Here is a 17,591-nt window from a genome sequence, read left to right as displayed (position 1 = left end):
TTGTCTAATTTGTGCTCTGCTTCTTTCTATGGATATTTCAGAGGATTAGTGGGTTGGTGTCGTGGGAGCCAGTAGAGCTCTTATGATCGTCTTCAACTAGTCCGCATTCAAACAAAAGCTTTTTGGGTCACAGAAGTGAGCTTTTTCTTTCAAGATGTTCCTGGTGGTGAGGCGCGTGTCAGGCAGGTCCCTGCCATTATGCAGGTGTCTGGGTTCAGCAGAGGACTTGAAGGGGAGTCTGACTCAGGAGAATCCTGTTTGTTGTGTGGGGGACCCAGGAAGTGGGATGAGAGAGCTGCAGGAATTATTTCAGGCAAGTGCCACCTCAGGCAAGTGACCCAGTCGTATCGTGTGCCAGCTGCCCTGTCTCTCTACTGTCTGGTTTCCCAAGTTCCTGACTCCACGTCCTGTTTGCCGCCTTCCTTTTTACCAGGAATTCTAATATCCGTGTTCCTAGCCTGCAAACGTGACCTTAGTTCCTGACAGATGACTTGCTGAGTTTTCTTGTGGATGTTTCGGGTACCCTCTGAACACAGTTAAGCCCCGTCTTGATGGTCAGCAGAGAGAACTCAGGCTGTGTCCTTGTACTGTGGATCGGCTGAGGGGGAAGTGCTTTCAGGAGAAGCATCTGGACAGTTCCAGAGAAACTAAGATGCACCGCTCTGTACCCGTTGTTTCTGCAAAGGGATCTGGGGAGAAGAGAAGGAAACCGAAGTGATAGTTCGGGTCCATGTGTGGGTCTTTCTCAGTGGCGCTTTCAGGTCAAATCTATATTGGGAAGGGAACTATCTTGGTAGATAAGAGGTAAAAATCCTTGCCAATGTGACCGAGGCCTGGACCCTGTCTGCTGACAGCAAAGATCATGTGTAATTGGACCAGTGGGACCTACATCCACACACCAGCAGCCAGGGTGGCCCAGTGACCCTCCCAGCAGGTAGATGGGATGGACCTCATTGTCAAGGCCCTGGCTCAGGTGAGGAAGATGGAGTTCTCTTGGCTGTCTGTGTCCTTCCTCTTTGCTCCTTGTCTTGGTTGTGGGACAAACTTTGTTAAGTTGCTCATTGGTTTAAGGTTTTATCTCGGTCATGAACACACTTTTCCCTCAAGGCTGTGGGTTGTGACATCATCTCCCAGCAGGGTTCCTGTGTGTGCCCTGGGCTCCACACCACCACCCGCTATGGGAATTATTTAAGGTAGGTGCCACCCCGGGCCAGTGATCGGGCCACACCCGGTGTGTCATTTGCCCTGTCCCTCTGCCTTCTGGTTTCCCAAGTTCCTGATTTCACGTCCTGTTTGCTGCCTTCCTTTCACCAGAAATTCTGACATCTGTGCTCCCAGCCTGTAAACTTCACCCTCGTTCCTGACAGATGACTTGCTGGGTTTTGTTGTAGATGTTTTGGGCCCTCTAATGCCCTCTGAACACGGGTACCCTGAGGAGGCTCTGTGCCCTCCTAGTCTGGCACCCCCCTGGGAAGGCTCGTGGGGACCTGTCTTGGGCACATCTGGGAACAGCGATGGGAGGTTGGGATGAAGGGTCTGATCTGTCTGATAACACAGCCCATGGGGGAGACTGGAGGAAAACCCAAGTGTGGGCAGAGGAGCGTGTTGGGGGCCATGAGGAAAGTGAAGCCCTTAAGGGGGCTGACAGAGAGGGGCAAGGCCTGCTGGAGAAATCTCAGGAGACTCAGGCTCTGATTGGAGGGGAAGGGGGTACAGCAGCTGGGGATTTGTCATTCTCCTTTTATGCCCAACCAGCCCTTGAAGTTCAGTTCTTCAGTGTTAGCATGGTCAGTGTGATAGGTGGATAGACCTGCTGGAAGAGTATCTCAACCCAAGAGATGACTGCGTGTCTGAGGAAAGCCCAGTCATAGATTCATTACCATGATGGCTTGGTTTCTGCTTTCATTTTTTGGAATCAGAGTTACACCTGGCTGTCAGAACAGTCACGATGCCACAAAATCCTGGGTCAGGAACACTGAAGAGGTTCTTTATGCTATTGGTTGTTGTGTTACTATGCGTGGAAGCGATAATCTGAGATCAAGGGCTGGCTAACTCTGACCCAGCCTGAAGAGATTCGGAGGCTTCTAGGCCTGCCCTGCTCCCTGATATGCGGGTTTTCCAGCTCTCAAAGCTGACTCATCTCTCCATCCACAGAGAAGGATTGAAGAGCAGATCTGTGTACCCGTTGGGTGCTGCAGGCACAGCACATTCTCCAGAGAAAGCCCACCAACTCTGCTCATTGACTTCCAAGACTGTCTCCATCACTCTGAGTGGACAAGTCCCCTTCAAAGCCCTGTTCTACTTCCTAAGTCACTCTCCCAGCCCACTTCCTCTGAGGAGGAAGGGAGGCCTGTGGTGTCTGCTGTCCTCAGAGTGGGGAGACCTGGGGAGGAGCCCGGGGAGGGAAGAGACTTCTGGCCTTGGGGCCTTCATCCTCAGTGAGGGAAATGGCCCCCAGGGCCCTGAAGAGCCCAGTAAGGAGGCCTAAGTACTGGCCTATCTTCTTAAATGGAAACTAACCCAGCAGATTTACCCTTAATTAGAATCTGAATCCCCAAATACGCATCTCGTGTTAAAGTTCAGTTGTTGGTTCATGAGCTATTAAGATAATTGCCATTATTCATGCTGATGATTTTATATTTGAGTGAAGAAACATCCGTCTGATTATTTTTAGTGTGCTTGTGGTGAAACTGAAGGGTAATATCATGCATAGAATGAGTGAGGAAGAGGAAAGTTTGAGTCCCAACTGGGCTGCATAGTGACTGTACAACCTCGGGGAAATTAGCCTCCCTGCTCCTTGGTTTCCTCATCTGTAAAATTGGGAGTCATGAAAGGGGATATTGTGAGAATGAAGTGAGATGATTTAGGTGATAAAGCAACCAGGTGGCTCAGTGGTAAAGAAATCTACCTGCCAATGCAGGAGATACAAGAGACATGGGTTCAATCCCTGGGTCGGGAAGATTCCCTGGAGGAGGAAATGGCAGCCCACTCCAATATTCTTGCCTGGAAAATCCCATGGACAGAGGAGCCTGGCGGGCTACAGTCCATAGGGTTGCACAGAGTCAGATCTGACTTAGCAGCTGAGCATTCATGGCATCTGGTAGATACTAGTCTCTCGGTAAATGTCAGCTATTATTATATTTGAGGTTGAATAGCATAAACTGATACAAGGTTCTGGTTGTGTGACTGCGGCAAATAACCTCTTTCTCTGAGCCTCAGTTTCTTCATCATGAATGGGGAAATTAGTTCCCACTTATATGAAAGAGCTATCACTACAGCAATGCATAATAGCATTTGGGGAAAGTGCTTTAATGACATGTAAGTACTTGGGATTGTCAGGCGTGGTAGTTTAATATTTCATCCAGAATTGCAGAAAGGAAGCCACACATGCAGGAAAATCTCAAGAGTTCCTTGTTTTGCCTTTGGTTTTCGCTGATGTAAACCTGCCACAGCCATACAAACCCTTCTCGGAAGTGATGCTTTGAGTGCGTGTCTGGAGGACCTCCCTGGGGTCACTTCAGTGGGAGATGCAGGAGGAAGCATCAGTATGAGCTCCTAAAGCACATGTGACGTGGAGATCAGAGTGCCATTGGGTGATCTTGCAGAGATTTGGGGCTGTCGCCAAACAGTGTGACTGGCAGGAAGGGCAGGTGAGGGTGAAAACCACAGGCTTGATTGAACTTGAAGGAAGTCTGTGTGCTGTTTGAAGGGCTGAGTGCTGATACTGATCTGTGTCATCCGGTCTCAGAGGGGTTCTGCTTGAAATAACAAATGACTCAGTGCCAATCTGCATCGTCACTAGAAAAATTAATGTCCACATTCTTGTCACAGTGCCTCTGAAATAAGGACAGACTGTCAACGTTTAGGTTTACTTGGGGGAGAGGAAGGTCGACCAACTATAGCTTCTCTCTTAGGAACTCATAGTCAGATTTAAATTTAGTGGTAAGTGATATGTATCTTTTAAAAAGTGAAATCGATGAGGCCTGTCTTCAGGAGTGCAGTTTTTCTTCTCTCTGCTTGCGTCTGTTTATCAGTGAGTGGCTGACTGCTTCTGGTGAGGCTGGCTGTTGAGATCGTTTTGATAAGGATCGCTCAGCCTGGTGGGCTTCTCTCCCGAACATTTGAGGGTACTTTTCAGTGAGGGGAGGCACTGGTAGGCGTTTCCCTTCCTTTCTGCTACAGGATTTAGACTGTCCTTAGAGGAGAAATGTTAATAGTATGGTTGAACCTTTAAACAATCTTGACTTGAATATGTAACTGTTAGTTATTCATGTTCTTCTCTGTTACCCTGGCTCGTCACTTTTGCTGTTTCCTGTTTCCCCAGATGTGGCACTTCTCAAATTTAAAAAAAAAAATGATTTCTTGCACATAATGGTTTCCTGGGCTATGCCTTAATTAGGAAAAAATGTCACATAGGAGCCTAGCCTTCTTGTTTCTAAACATAATAAGATGCTTTGTCCTTCACCTTAACTGGAGCTCTCTGGAGAGAGAGGTTGCTCTGAGTCTGTGTGAGTCAGCTACCTGACAAACACGGCACCCTTTGTGGGTATCTTTGTTAAGATCTTTCTTTAATGTGATGATTTATTTTTGAGTTAGGGCTCTGACAGGTTTTCTTTTTCATTGCTCTAATTTGAGACTTGAAATAAAATTACCTTGTGCAGTAAATAGTTTGCAGTATGTTTACCCCTTTCTTCTTTTTCTTCTGTAGCAGCTGCTAGAGGAAGTGGGAAATCGGATGCAAGAGGTAGAATAAGAATCCATTTTTTTGGAAATGCTGGGCTTGACATGGACTATGTAGCTAACTAGCTTGGGGGTAAATGATATTAAAGAAAAATAAAACTTAGTCTTGTCTTTTGACTAAACTGAGCCATTTTTATCAAATTGGTTAGGGTCAGTAACAGAGCACTTTTAGTTTGGTATGGCCAAGGGCACATACTCAACATTCAGACCTCCTGGGTTTGAATCTGGCTGTCATTTTCAAGCTGTGTGCCTTGGGGCCAGTTACTCAGTCTCTCTGTTTGCTTAACTATAAAGTGAGGATAATCAAAGTGTATGCCTACTCTATAGGATCAGTGTGAGGATTAAATGAGATGATATATGTAGAAAGGAAAGTGAAAGTGAAAGTCAAGTCGCTCAGTCGAGTCCGACTCTTTGCGACCCCTTGGACTGTAGCCTACCAGGCTCCTCTGTCCATGGGATTCTCCAGGCACGAATACTGGAGTGGATTGCCATTTCCTTCTCCAGGGGATCTTCCCAACCCAGGGATCGAACCCGGGTCTCCCGCATTGGAGGCAGACGCTTTAACCTCTGAGCCACCAGGGAAGACTTCTATGATATGTGTAAGGTACACTGTATAGTGCCTGTCACCAAGTAAGCACGCTATCACTGCAGAAATTCATAAATGCCCATTTAACGTGCAAATATTCTGCTGGACTATGGATTATCCTTTTCATAACTGCTGTATAGTTGAGACTTTTCACATTTCAGTGGGAGTGATTTTTTTAAAATGAGTTGTCTTGGATTATTAGCAAGCAACTCTAGCTAATGTTAGTCATAAATTTCACTTGAATTTTCTATAGTACAGCTAGCTCTAGAATTAGAAAAAAGAAAACAAGTTGGTGAAAATGGGTTTATAAGTCTTTCTCCACAGAATGGAAATAGAATGAAAAATAAAATGTATTTTGTCTTAGGACTTCAGGGAAGTTCAGTGTTCAGAAAAATCCTTCCAAATGTCATAGGACATGGAGAGTTATTACAAAGCTATGACTGAGCACCTCAGTGGTGGTTTTTACGTGTCACTAAATTGGGAAATTTCTTGAGATGAGTGAGTAAAAGGTAGAAAAGTTTCAGTGATGTATGTAAAATCTCACACCGATGTAGACATTACTAAGCCTGTTTACTTTGAACATCTGAGGAAAGCAGAAGAGACGTGCTCTGGTATAAGGCTCTCCTTTGGACCGTTCACAGGTTTCTCAAGTTCTGAGTAATCACTTAAGAGTGTCAGGTCGGTGATTCATCCAGCTTTTGAAGAAGGATTGGTTGTCAAAACTTGATGCGCCACTAAATCGGGCAGGTTAAATATCATTGTCTTCTTTGTCATAGACGGATCAGAAGTGTCTGGGCTCTGCGTGAGCTAATCTGCAGGTGTCGTCACGTGTCTGAGTTCAGTAAACGCTGCACCTGGGAACATCTTTCCCAGGTAGAATGTGATGTTCTTTCTTGCAAGAGGGACTCAGAACTGGGCCTGTCACGACTGAGCTGCGGTGACTCTCGTGTGGGGCCCAGAGGGGCTCTTGCACTCAATGACACCTCCTCCTGTTAGCAGGCCAGCTGCCTTCTCCTGGCTGGGCAGATCCACTCTCCTCCAGGGAAACGTGGATGCCCGGTACCTTTAAGGCCATGTGTGTGATTTGCCATCACTTGCAATTTGGGGGACGTTACTTTTTGGCATGTTTAGAACTTCTCTTTGCCAAATATCTGGATAAATGACCTCTGTTTTGCCCAGGGGAGTCCTCACTCCTAGTTTGTCTTCTTCATTGGAGGAAAGGCCTTTGGAGTGCAGCCACTACATGGGTCACTCATGATTGTATATTTGAATGTTCAACAGTTCCTTGAGCATGGCAGGTGCCCCAAAAGATTTGTGAATGAGTCGGTGAATGAATGAACTGTCTCTTTGAGCAGACCTCAGCTGGCTCACAGGGCCTGGCTGAGATACAATCAAGAGAGGTTTTGATTGTGACTCATCCTTTGGGGGAGAGGATGACTCATTCTCCCTTCTTGCCCTTGATTCCTGGGTGAGCTGCCAGGGCCTTCTCTTGGCTAACCATACCCTCTGTCACATTCTGTTATGGATCTCTTCCCCTTTTAATTTCAGATTATTATTAAGATAGCTAATTTCTCATGTCTGCATTCCCACATCCTTACCTCTCAGCCTCGCTGGATTGCGAGAATCCAAAGAAGTTGTTGAACTTCTTTCCTTATCACTTTCCTTATCTGTGAAATGACAGCTGTGGTTTCTGCCTATCTGATAGGCTGGCTGTGAGGTTGAGAGGAGTTAATGGTGTGAAGTACTTAGAAAGTGCCTGGTCATAGTCAGCTCTGATCACCCACAAGTCATCTCAATGTCATGGACCCATGCTGAGCTGCTCTGACTGAGGTCCCAGGCTTCTGTCCTTTGCTCTTGGCCCTGCCAGATACGTCACTGGTCTCCCAACTTTGTTCAGCTTGCCACGGGGACCCTCCTCACAGCCACCAGAACAGTTTTCCAGCAACAGTCAACAGTACCCCTCGAATTTAGCCCCGGGTCTGACGATGTGTATCAGTGAGTAATTGTTGGTTGGAGGAAGCTGAGGTTCCCTGCCGAGTCCCCTGCTGGGTGTGGGGCTCAGGGCTCCACAATCTGAAGGCTGCTACTGCATAACAGTTCTGCAGTCTCCTAGTCTGTAATAGGAAACTGATGACGATTTTAAATTCCAACAATCAGTGACAAATCAGCATTATCCGTCAAGATAGGTTAGGTTATGTTGCAATCAGCTTGCCTGTGCTGCTGTGATCAGCCGTGTCTGACTGTAGCCCTCCTGGCTTCTCTATCCATGAGGTTCTCCAGGCAAGAATACTGGAGTGGTTTGCCATGCCCTCTTCCAGGGGAATCTTCCCGACCCAGGGATTGAACCCATGTTTCTTATGTCTCCTGCACTGGCAGGCGGGTTCTTCATCATGAGCGCCACCCAAGAAGCAATCAGATGTGACCCCAAAGTTCAGTGATCTGAAACAACAAATCATAGCTCTCACTCATGAGGTGTATCCAGTGTTGGCTGATGTGGGAGTTCTGTTCCTTGTTGTCACTCGGGCCCAAGCCGATGGGGCTCCTTCTTGGACACGATTAACAAAGCAGATCCAGTGGCATGCAAGTCATCCATGGCTCTCAGAGCTTCTAGCAGACAGGGTGCATAGCACTTCCCCGCCCAGTTTATTAGCCCTAACAAGCCACTCCCCACCGCCAACTTCAGAGGGAGCAGCAAAGTGCAGACCCGCCCTATACCAGGAAGGAGCTACCAGAACGTTTGCAACCAGAGAGATTTTGCTGATACATGGAGTGTTACAGTCATTCTTCAAAGGGATTGCTCCTGCTACATCTCTACCCTCATATTAAGTCATTATTTAATGTAGTCAAGGAGAAAAATTAATCACAGGAAGCTTCACTCGTGGGGTTTTCCTTTGTGAGGATCTTCCAGGGCTCTCGGAACAACCTTCCCATCCTTGTTGAAGGAAATCACTCTGCAGTCTGAAGAGCACGTGTCCTATATAATCTAGAACCAGGCTTCAGAGGGGAGTGTTTTACATGAAAAGCCCCTTAGAGGGTCTCAAAAGAGTCGGACGCAAATGAGCGACTGAACTGAACTAACTCAGCTATTTCATCAGGTTTTTGCGAGGGGTTTATATGGCCTTTCATCATGACGACTAGGTGGGCTTGTCATTGTATGGATAAACGCCAAGTCAAGGAAGCCTGCTTTAACAGTCTCATGGTATTCTGTGGTTATGTGATTAATAAACATAACAGTGGCGGCTGGGAGAAGCAGCCAAGGGAAACCCTGGGCTGATGAATAAAGGGAGGGTTGGGCCCCCGGAGGCAGTGGGCAGATCAGGCCTCTCCCAGGCGCTGAAGCCAGCTGGCCTGCGGTGAAACGGGGACTGGTCCTTCGGAAAGTGCTCACTGGCCTGCATGGCTGCCTCAGGCATAAAATGAAGCTGGTGGAGTCAGACCAGGAGACACTGGGGGCAAGTCAAGGAGTCAAGAGTTTTGAGTTTAGTCACACACTGAAGCAAGGGAGTGAGATGGTCAGGTTGGATTTTTTTTTAAGTTGTTCTGAATGTATTCATGATTTTTTGCTTCACATGCTTTACTTCTTGGTATGATTTATATTTCCACAACTAATGACTCTTCACAATATTGCTGTCTTAAACCTAAAGTTTTATTTTACATCGAGTGTGTGTGTGTGTGTGTATGTGTGTTAAGTCGCTTCAGTAGTGTCTGACGCTTTGTGGCCCTATGGACTGGAGCACACCAGGCTCCTCTGTCCATGGGATTTCCCAAGCAAGTATACTAGAATAGGTTGCCATTCTCTTTTCAGGGGATCTTCCTGACCCAGGGATTGAACCCATGTTTCTTGTATCTCCCGCATTGGCAAGTGGGTTCTTTACCGCTCGCGCCACCTGGGAACACATTTTTTTTTCCTTTCTTTTTTTTTTTCCATTTATTTTTATTAGTTGGAGGCTAATTACTTTACAATATTGTAGTGGGTTTTGCCATACATTGACATGAATCAGCCATGGATTTACATGTATTCCCCATCCTGATCCCCCCTCCCACCTCCCTCTCCACCTGATCCCTCTGGGTCTTCTGGGAACACATTTAAATATCATCTTTTCCAGTATTTTTCACTCACACAGAAAATTCAACTATGTGAAAAAAACCAAGGGAGAATATTATATTCTCAGATTCAATTACAGGGGAGAGAGATCTGTTTATTATCAAGGTTTATTTATCTTATTAGGTGATGGCTACCATTTGTTGTCTTGTGAAAATTTAACTTTGTATGTTCTTAAAGCATTAAGTGTTTCTAATTTAGAACAGATTAATCTACTTCTGGTTTTATGGTGGGATAATCTACTTGAATCTTTCTTCTTTTGGTTAAGAGTTTAATTAGATGGTCAGACAAATATTTATCCAACGCACTCTTAAATGGTAAGTTCTGTTTCTAAATGTTTGAAGGCAAATTCGAATTTGGAGAAAACCTGATGTGGTTGCTGTGGGGAGAACAGGCCGAGTAGACAGGGCTGAAGGTCGGAGAGAGTCAGGAGGCTGGAGGGGTGCGTGGCCTGGACCAAGGGGATGGAAGTGGAGGAGGGGGGGTGGGTACAGATGCTCCCTGGAGGTGGGATTGACAGGACTCCCCCGCCTATGGACGGCTGACGTGTAGCAGGAAGGCGACAGTGGTCATCTGCTCAGGGCAGCTGTCCAGGAGGGCAGGGGTGCCTGGGGACTGAGCAGGGACATCAGAAAACTGGTATTGAACAGAACAAAGGGAACTGCCTTCGTAGGAGGTGTTTTCATTACCCCTGTTCACTCTCTCAGTTCTCCCTCCTTTGAGTTATTTTTTATGGATGTAACTGAAGTCAGTCCTTGAGAGTCAGCACCATCCCTTTCCCTCCAGAATGCCGGATGAAGAATGATACAGTTAGCATGTCTGTGTCCCCATTCACCACCTCTGTGCTTCTTAATGTATTTCCTTCTGTTTACACGGTGCCAGCTCAGATGGAGGTCAGAATGCAATAGAGCAGAACACAGTGTTCTTTGATGAATTAATTGACATCCGTGTCCCATTTTTCATGGTCACTGTTATTGGATTTGAGGGAGACTCTGCTCTCTTAATTGGATGAGGAAGATACCTGTGTGTCCCTGATCGAATTTGGCAGTTCCGGTATCCTTCTGGGGGACTGAGGAAATACCCGAGTCTCATCTGCAATGTATCATCAAGCTGTCTTTTACCTGGGAGGGATTTCTGGGGATGGCCAAGCTCATCATGTGGATGTTGATTATTTTAGCGGTTTTTTTTTTTTCCAGAGGGAACATTTTCTCACCTTACTTTCTAGGGCTGCTCCCATTGGAAGCTTTAAAACTGATGTTTACATATTTGTTGTTGATGTTCAATCACTCAGTCATGTCCAACTCATTGTGACCCCATGGGCTGCAGCACGCCAGGCTTCCCTGTCTTCACCATCTCCTGGAGCTTGCTCAAACTCATGTCCATCGAGTCAGTGATGCCATCCAACCATCTCATCCTCTGTCGTTCCCTTCTGCTCCTGCCTTCAGTCTTCCCCAGCATCAGGGTCTTTTCCAATGAGTCAGTTCTTCGCATCAGGTGGCCAACATGTTGGAGTTTCAGCTTCAGCATCAGTCCTTCCAATGAATATTCAGGATTGATTTTCTTGAGGATTGACTGGTTTGATCTCGAAGTCTAAGGGACTCTCAAGATGTTTACATATGGAATGCTTTGTCATCAAGCACACCTCTACCTCTGGGTGGAGTTTAAAAGTTGTAGACATCTTAATACCAACAACCACAGTTTGGAATCTTAATCCTGGCTGATTCTGTACTGAATTCAGCCCCCTACCTGCTCATCTTCGGAATCTGTGGAGTCACACAGTTCTGTTCTGGATTGTAACCTCCCACTGCCCCCTAAAACCGACCACCTCCAGGAAGGTGAAGGCCAAGTAGGTGACTGCCAGCAAGGCCTTCTCACCTCTTGCTTTGAGTCCTCATCCCACTTGCAGGTTACGAGGGGTAAAAGATGTTTTTGGTCAAATCACCTTTGGGTCAAGCTGCCTGACCCAGGACAAATCATGTAACCCCTAGAAGTCTTCATTTCCTCACTTGTCATATGAGCACCTACAATTAGGTTGAGATGAGAAGTAATTAAACTCTTGATTATAAAAGTTATAGGCACAGTGCCTGGCACAAAGGTGTTGGTAAATATTAGCTATTATTCTTTTGAAGAAAAAAAAAAAAGAGGACCACCATTTGCACTATTCAACCAGACCCAGGACTGTGCTTTGTGATGGTTTGTGCTTTACCCAAATTTCTTGAAGAAAATAAACACGTAGGCTCTAAGTCACTGATTCATAGCTGATTTGTGGTTCAGGACTTTGCCTTTTTATTATTAATCAGTGGATATAACACTCTGTACTCTGGGATTCTCAGAGGCTATAGAAGTAGTGTTTGCTAAGCGGTCTTCTGGACAGAGGCCAGTCTCCCTGTAAAGCTGCATAATAAAATGTTTTGAACTCTGTAAACAAAGGCATCACTCAGATATGATAAAGAATTTGAATCGAGACTAATCTTTTCTCTGGCCTGTGTCCACGGTTGACTTCCTCAGACTCATAGAAGCTCTTACTGGAGAAGCGCCTACTAAACAGCAGGCACTGTGCTAAGCCAAGGACATGCCATTTAATCCTTGAAATGGCCCAGTGAGGTAGGCTCTCTCATCCTTATTCCCATTTTATGGATGAGGAAACTAAGGTGCAGAGAGGTTAAGTTTCACAGCCTGTAACTGGCAAAGCTAGGGCCCAAACCTTGGTCTGCTTGGCTTTACTGTCTGTTCTGAAATGCCGTTATGGCTTGAAGGTGCAGGTGATGTTGAGTTTGAGAATATTCTCTTGGGAGCAAATATTGAATGGAGTGTCAGCGGTGTGCCAAGTGATGTATGAGGTCCACTGAAAAGGAGCCTGCTTCACTTGTGTTCAGCTGGGGCTTCTGCCTCCAGCACTGCACCAAGGCCGTTCTTGTCAGGGAACTGTCATGTCCATGGAGCTCAGAGCAGTGGCCTAATCTCACTTGCGGGGTCTGATGCAGCTGATCAGCCCTTCCTCCTTAAAACTTGTTCCCCTCCATTGGTTTTCCAGACACTGTACTCTTCCCACTCCCTTTGCTGGTCCGCTGACATCTTTCTAATTTCTACACATTCGAGGTCTTGGGGATTAGCCCTCAGACCTCTTCTCTTTCTACATCCCATCTCTTGGGGTTCTTGTTTGGTCTCATGGCTTAAAATATTATCTATACACTTGTGAATCCCAAGTTTATGTCTCTAGCCTGGACCTCTCCATCAGAGTTTATCCTTCCATATCCAGTAGCATCCTACATCAACGCTTAGATGCCTAGAAGGTGGTTCAGCCTCAGTATATCCAAAACCAAGCTCCCATCTGCAGCTTCATCGCCCCCCACCCCCACCTGCCCTTCTAGCCCATCTCGCCCAGCTAAGACATGGCAGCCCATCCAAATGGCTCTTCAAGTCAGAAACATTAGAGCATTCTCTCCTTGCATCCTGTATTCCGTTAGTCAGCAGATCCCGTTGGCTCTGCCTTCCAAGTATCCCAGAGCTGACCTCCTCCTCCATGATCTGTATCACCCACTTTTTTTGCCTGGATTACTTTAGCTCTATTGCTCTCCTTTCTTCCTCCTTTGCCTCCTCCCCCTTCATCCTCAACACAGGAGCAAGAGCGATCTCATTGCTGTAATTCAGATTATGTGTATGTCCTTATACTGATCTATGAGATCTGTGATCTGACCCCCGGGTCTTACCTCTCCCATCTTCCCCTTCTTTTCCCTGCACTGACTCTGCTCTCCCACACTGGTGTCCTCATTTCCAAGCCATTTGTGTCTCCTCTTTAGGGTTTTGCAACTTGCTTTTCCTCTGCCTGAAACATTCTTCCCCTGGACATCTTCACAGTTTAATCCCTCACCACCTTCAGAGCTTTACTCGCAATGAACCCTCAACATTTGGGGAATTGCAATACCTCAACCATTCCTGCCTCCCTTGCCTGCTCTAATTTTCCTTATATCCATTCAACATTATTTTGCATACCTATGTTCCAGGAGGGTAGGAGTGTAAATTTTGTAAATTTTGTTTCCTGCTCTCTTCCCAGCACCTAGAACAAGGCCTTGCATATAGCAGGCACTCAATAATTATATGTGGAATGAATTTATCTGCCAAATATTTAGTTATTATCACTATGTGCAAAGAACAGTGCTTAGAATTGGGAGGGACACAAAAATAAATTAGGTGTGTATAATGCTCTCAGAGTGTTCCCAACAGCATGACAGAAAAGACACGTGCCTAACATCTACTTTTAGAATCATTATTTAAGTGCCATTCTGATTGTTGTTGTTGAGTTGCTAAGTCGTGTCCAGCTCTTTGCACCCCCAAGGCCTGCAGCACAGCCAGGCTCCTCTGTCCTCCACTAGCTCCCAGAGTTTGCTCAGATTCATGTCCATTGAGTCGGTGATGCTATCTCTAACTGTTTTATCCTCTGTCGTCCCCTTCTCCTTTTCTCTTCAGCTTTCCCAGCATCAGGTTCCTTTCCAATGGCTTGGCTCTTCACATCAGGTGGTCTAAGTATTGGGGCTTCAGATGCAGCATCAGTCTTTCCAAAGAATATTAAGGGTTGATTTCCTTTAGGATTGACTGGTTTGATCTCCTTGCAGACCAAAAGACTTTCAAGTCTTCTCCAGCACCATAATTTGAAAGCATTAACACTCAGTGTTCTTTATGGTCCAGCTCTCACATCCATACACAATTATTGGAAGAACCATAGCTTTGACTAGATGGACCTTTGTCAGCAAAGTGATGTCTCTGCTTTTTAATACACTGTCTAGATTTGTCATGACTTTCCTTCCGAGGAGTGAATGTCTTTTAATTTCATGGCTGCAGTCACCTTCCAAGTAATTTTAGAGCCCAAGAAAAGAAAATCTTTCACTGTTTCCACTTTTCCTCCTTCTATTTGCCATGAAGTGATGGGACTGGATGCCACGATCTTTGTTTTTTGAATGTTGAGTTTTAGGCCAGCTTTTTCACTCTCCTCTTTCACCCTCATCAAGAGGCTCTTTAGTTCCTCTTCACTTTTAGCCATCCTGATATGAGACTTTTTACCCTGCCAGCTATGCTAGAAGGAAGTGGTTTCAGGCACTACAGTGATCTTAAGCTGGGAGTGGGGTTTAGATGGGGACAGAGGAGCGTTCCAGGTGTGGACACTCACGTGCACAGAGGTGGGAGCTTTCAGAATGAGTCACTGGGTTTGCGGTTTCACTTGGTCTGTTCCTAAGCTTCCTGTTTGTAAGGTACAGTGTCTCCTTGGAGAGGTCCTGAATACTTTCCCTAAGGTCCACCCAAAGCATAGAAACTCAGTGCTTGAGATCTGATTGACTAGGTTTGGACTGGTCCATTTTGACTTTGCCCATCCATTCTGTGGACTTGATCTGGATGCCAGCCTCTCTGTGTAGTAATTTACATGTCTCTAAGTCCTGGCCTGAATTGTTCGTGTTGTACTTGAGTGTTTCTTGAGTATTCTGGAGGATGCCACGGGCACAGTTTTACCCCTAGTCAGCCTTTTAGTGGGAAAGAGAAAGATCCTGAAATATTCTGAGTGCTCACTGCTCTTTTCTGCATGTCTTCTTCCTTAATCCCCTATTTTACTGCAAAGTAGAAGTCATTTGTGTAGGCTGCCACTGGACGACAGGTAAGGGCCAGGCTTTGATTCATGGAGAGAAGAGCTTAGAGGTTACCAAGTCCTGTGTTTCCCAAGCTTGATGCTTATCAGAGTCATCAGGGGAGCTTTCTTTTCAAAATACTTTATTTTTTATTGGAATATTTGCTTTCTAATGTTAACGTTGTGCTGCGATTCATGGGGTCACAAAGAGTCAGACACGACTGAGCGAGTGAACTGAACTGAACTGAATGTTTTGTTAGTTTCTGCTATACGGCAAAGTGAATCTGCTATACATATACATATATCCCCTCTTCTTTTGGATTTCCTTCACATTTAGGTCACCACAGAGTGCTGAGTAGAGTTCCGTGTGCTGTGCAACAGGTTCTCACTGTCTATTTTGTACAAAGTAGTCTCCCATTTCATTCCACCCATCTCAGGGGAGCTTTCTAAAGCTGCTTCAGTCATATTGCCAGCGAAAGAGCACAAGAATCAACATTAATAAACACAAGGAGACTGTAATCTGGAGGAAGAATGGCACCCTCCATCAGCCTCTGCTGATTCAGGTCTGGAATACCTTCCAAGTCATCTCATTCTGATTTTGAACAGTTCTTGATAATAACTCATTCCTCTTTTCCTTCAACTGTTGTTCCAATGATGGAGCCCCCGAACCCACTGTCCTACGCCTCCTTACCCAGCCTCTCACCCTGGCAGACATTCACTGAATGCCTGATGTGGGCATGGTTTCCTTTTCTCTTTTCCCTCAAAATCCCTCTTCCATTTTGATTGCCCTTCTCTTATCCCAAGAAACAGTTACTCAACTGATCCATAGGCCTACTGAGGATTTGCACCGCAGCCTGAGCCAAGATTTGTCTTTGTATTGCACACCTCTGTTTGTTTTCCCTTTAAAGAATGTGTACAAAAGGATACGGTTGACCGGATCTTTAAGTGGTATGTGTAACTTAGTGACTGAGAACCACATAATGTCCCACTACAATTTGTATGTCAATTACATATCAATTCCTTTTCCATTAATTAAAGGCAGAACCCTCCAACTGTCTACCAAGTAATACTTTATTATCCTAGAATGGTTTTTTGAATGTTACTTTGAAATGAAAAAAAAAAAAAAACTTTTCATTTAAAGCATTTTGGGGCTTCCCTGATGGTCTAGTGGTTAAGAATCTGCCTTGCAGTACAGGGGACGTGGGTTCAATCCCTTGTCGGAGAAGATCCCGCATGCCGCAGAGCAACTAAGCCTGTACACCACAACTTCTGAAGCCTGCCTGCCCTGGAGCCCACGCTCTGCAACAGAAGCCACCGCAATGAGAAGACCATGCACCACAACTGGAGAGCAGCCCCTGCTTGACGCAACTAGAGAAGACCCCCTGCAGCAGTGAAGACCCAGCACGGCGACAAATAAATATTTTACATTTTATTAAGTTACATTCGCCTCCCCTCACTCTGAAATGACTAACCCTTTTACTCAGTAGGAGGCTGGCTACTCTTGCTCCATTTCAGACAGCAAGAGTTTCCAGACAATTCAGACAGTTCTGGCATTTGTTAACCTGATAAAATATCTGCCTTGGCGAATTGCAAGATATAAAAGATACTCATATAATTTGTTCCATAACTGAAAACCTTGTTTCATTTAATTAAGCTCCTTGGTGGTAGATATTTTCTGTTCTTTAACATCTCAGTGAGTCAAGGGGAAATCCTCTTGTTTAAGCACTGATGCTTGTTGAATTTAATTATTGACACGAAATTTAAAGGTGAGATAGAGCCAGTTCATAAATATAATGATTGATCCAAGAGGTTCTCTGTCTGGGTTGAATCATTCCACAAAGGCAAGAGTTATAAAAAGAATATATGCCCACTTTCCCTTTGGACTAGCTTTACTTACATACCTAGAGCAGTTACTATTTATAGCCTCTCTTATATAACCTGCATGATTATCTTATCTCCAATTCTGGGTCAATTTCAAGAAGAAATTAAGTACCCATGCAATTATATGGGTTCCTCGTTAACTTGAATCATTTAGAAAATGTGTTTAATGGTAAAGTTTTAGGCCTGAGCATTTTATTTGGAAGAGGGCTTCCATTTATTCTCTGACAATAAAAAGGTCACTGTGTGTGTGAGTTGAATACCATGCTCTGTATAGGCAGGGGAGGAAGTTACAAGAATAAGGAAAGCACAGTCCCGCCTTCCCAGAGCTCTGAGTTTGCTGGTGGAGACAGCAGATATACATCTTGGTGGGTTTTGATATGCTAGTGACTATCGGGAGATGGAATCTGCCAAGGACCACAGAGTGTGGGCAACCAGAGAACGGGAGGCCCCGGATGCTAACACAGTGTCCGGTCATGGGCAGTGATTGGCCTGAATGGGTTGCACCCATCTCTTCATGTGCACTGGGTGCCAAGGGGAGAAGACCTGAGACCCTTTGGCTTGGTCACTCTCTGGACAGAAGAACCCATCTCAGGGAGTGGAGAAACGGGGTTCTCCCGTCCCGTGTCATAGACCCTGAGAACTGTCATCCTCGTAGACCCTCCTTTTCT

At 45.6% G+C, this 17,591-nt stretch overlaps 1 protein-coding gene and 1 non-coding gene across 2 annotated transcripts in view; one reads left to right on the top strand and one right to left on the bottom strand.

Moving 5' to 3' along the window:
• The window catches only part of PPP1R14C (protein phosphatase 1 regulatory inhibitor subunit 14C), a 79,770-nt gene that overhangs the window by 25,397 nt on the left and 36,782 nt on the right, over positions 1–17,591 (top strand). The window lies entirely within an intron of this gene.
• Positions 5,251–5,322, bottom strand: TRNAW-CCA (transfer RNA tryptophan (anticodon CCA)). Its single transcript has one exon. It is a non-coding gene; the product is annotated as a tRNA-Trp (tRNA).

This window comes from Muntiacus reevesi, chromosome 3 (assembly GCF_963930625.1).
Source record: "Muntiacus reevesi chromosome 3, mMunRee1.1, whole genome shotgun sequence".
Classification (NCBI taxonomy): Eukaryota; Metazoa; Chordata; class Mammalia; order Artiodactyla; family Cervidae; genus Muntiacus; species Muntiacus reevesi.
Note: the sequence above shows the minus strand (reverse complement) of the source record. Positions and strands in the feature narration are given on the sequence as shown.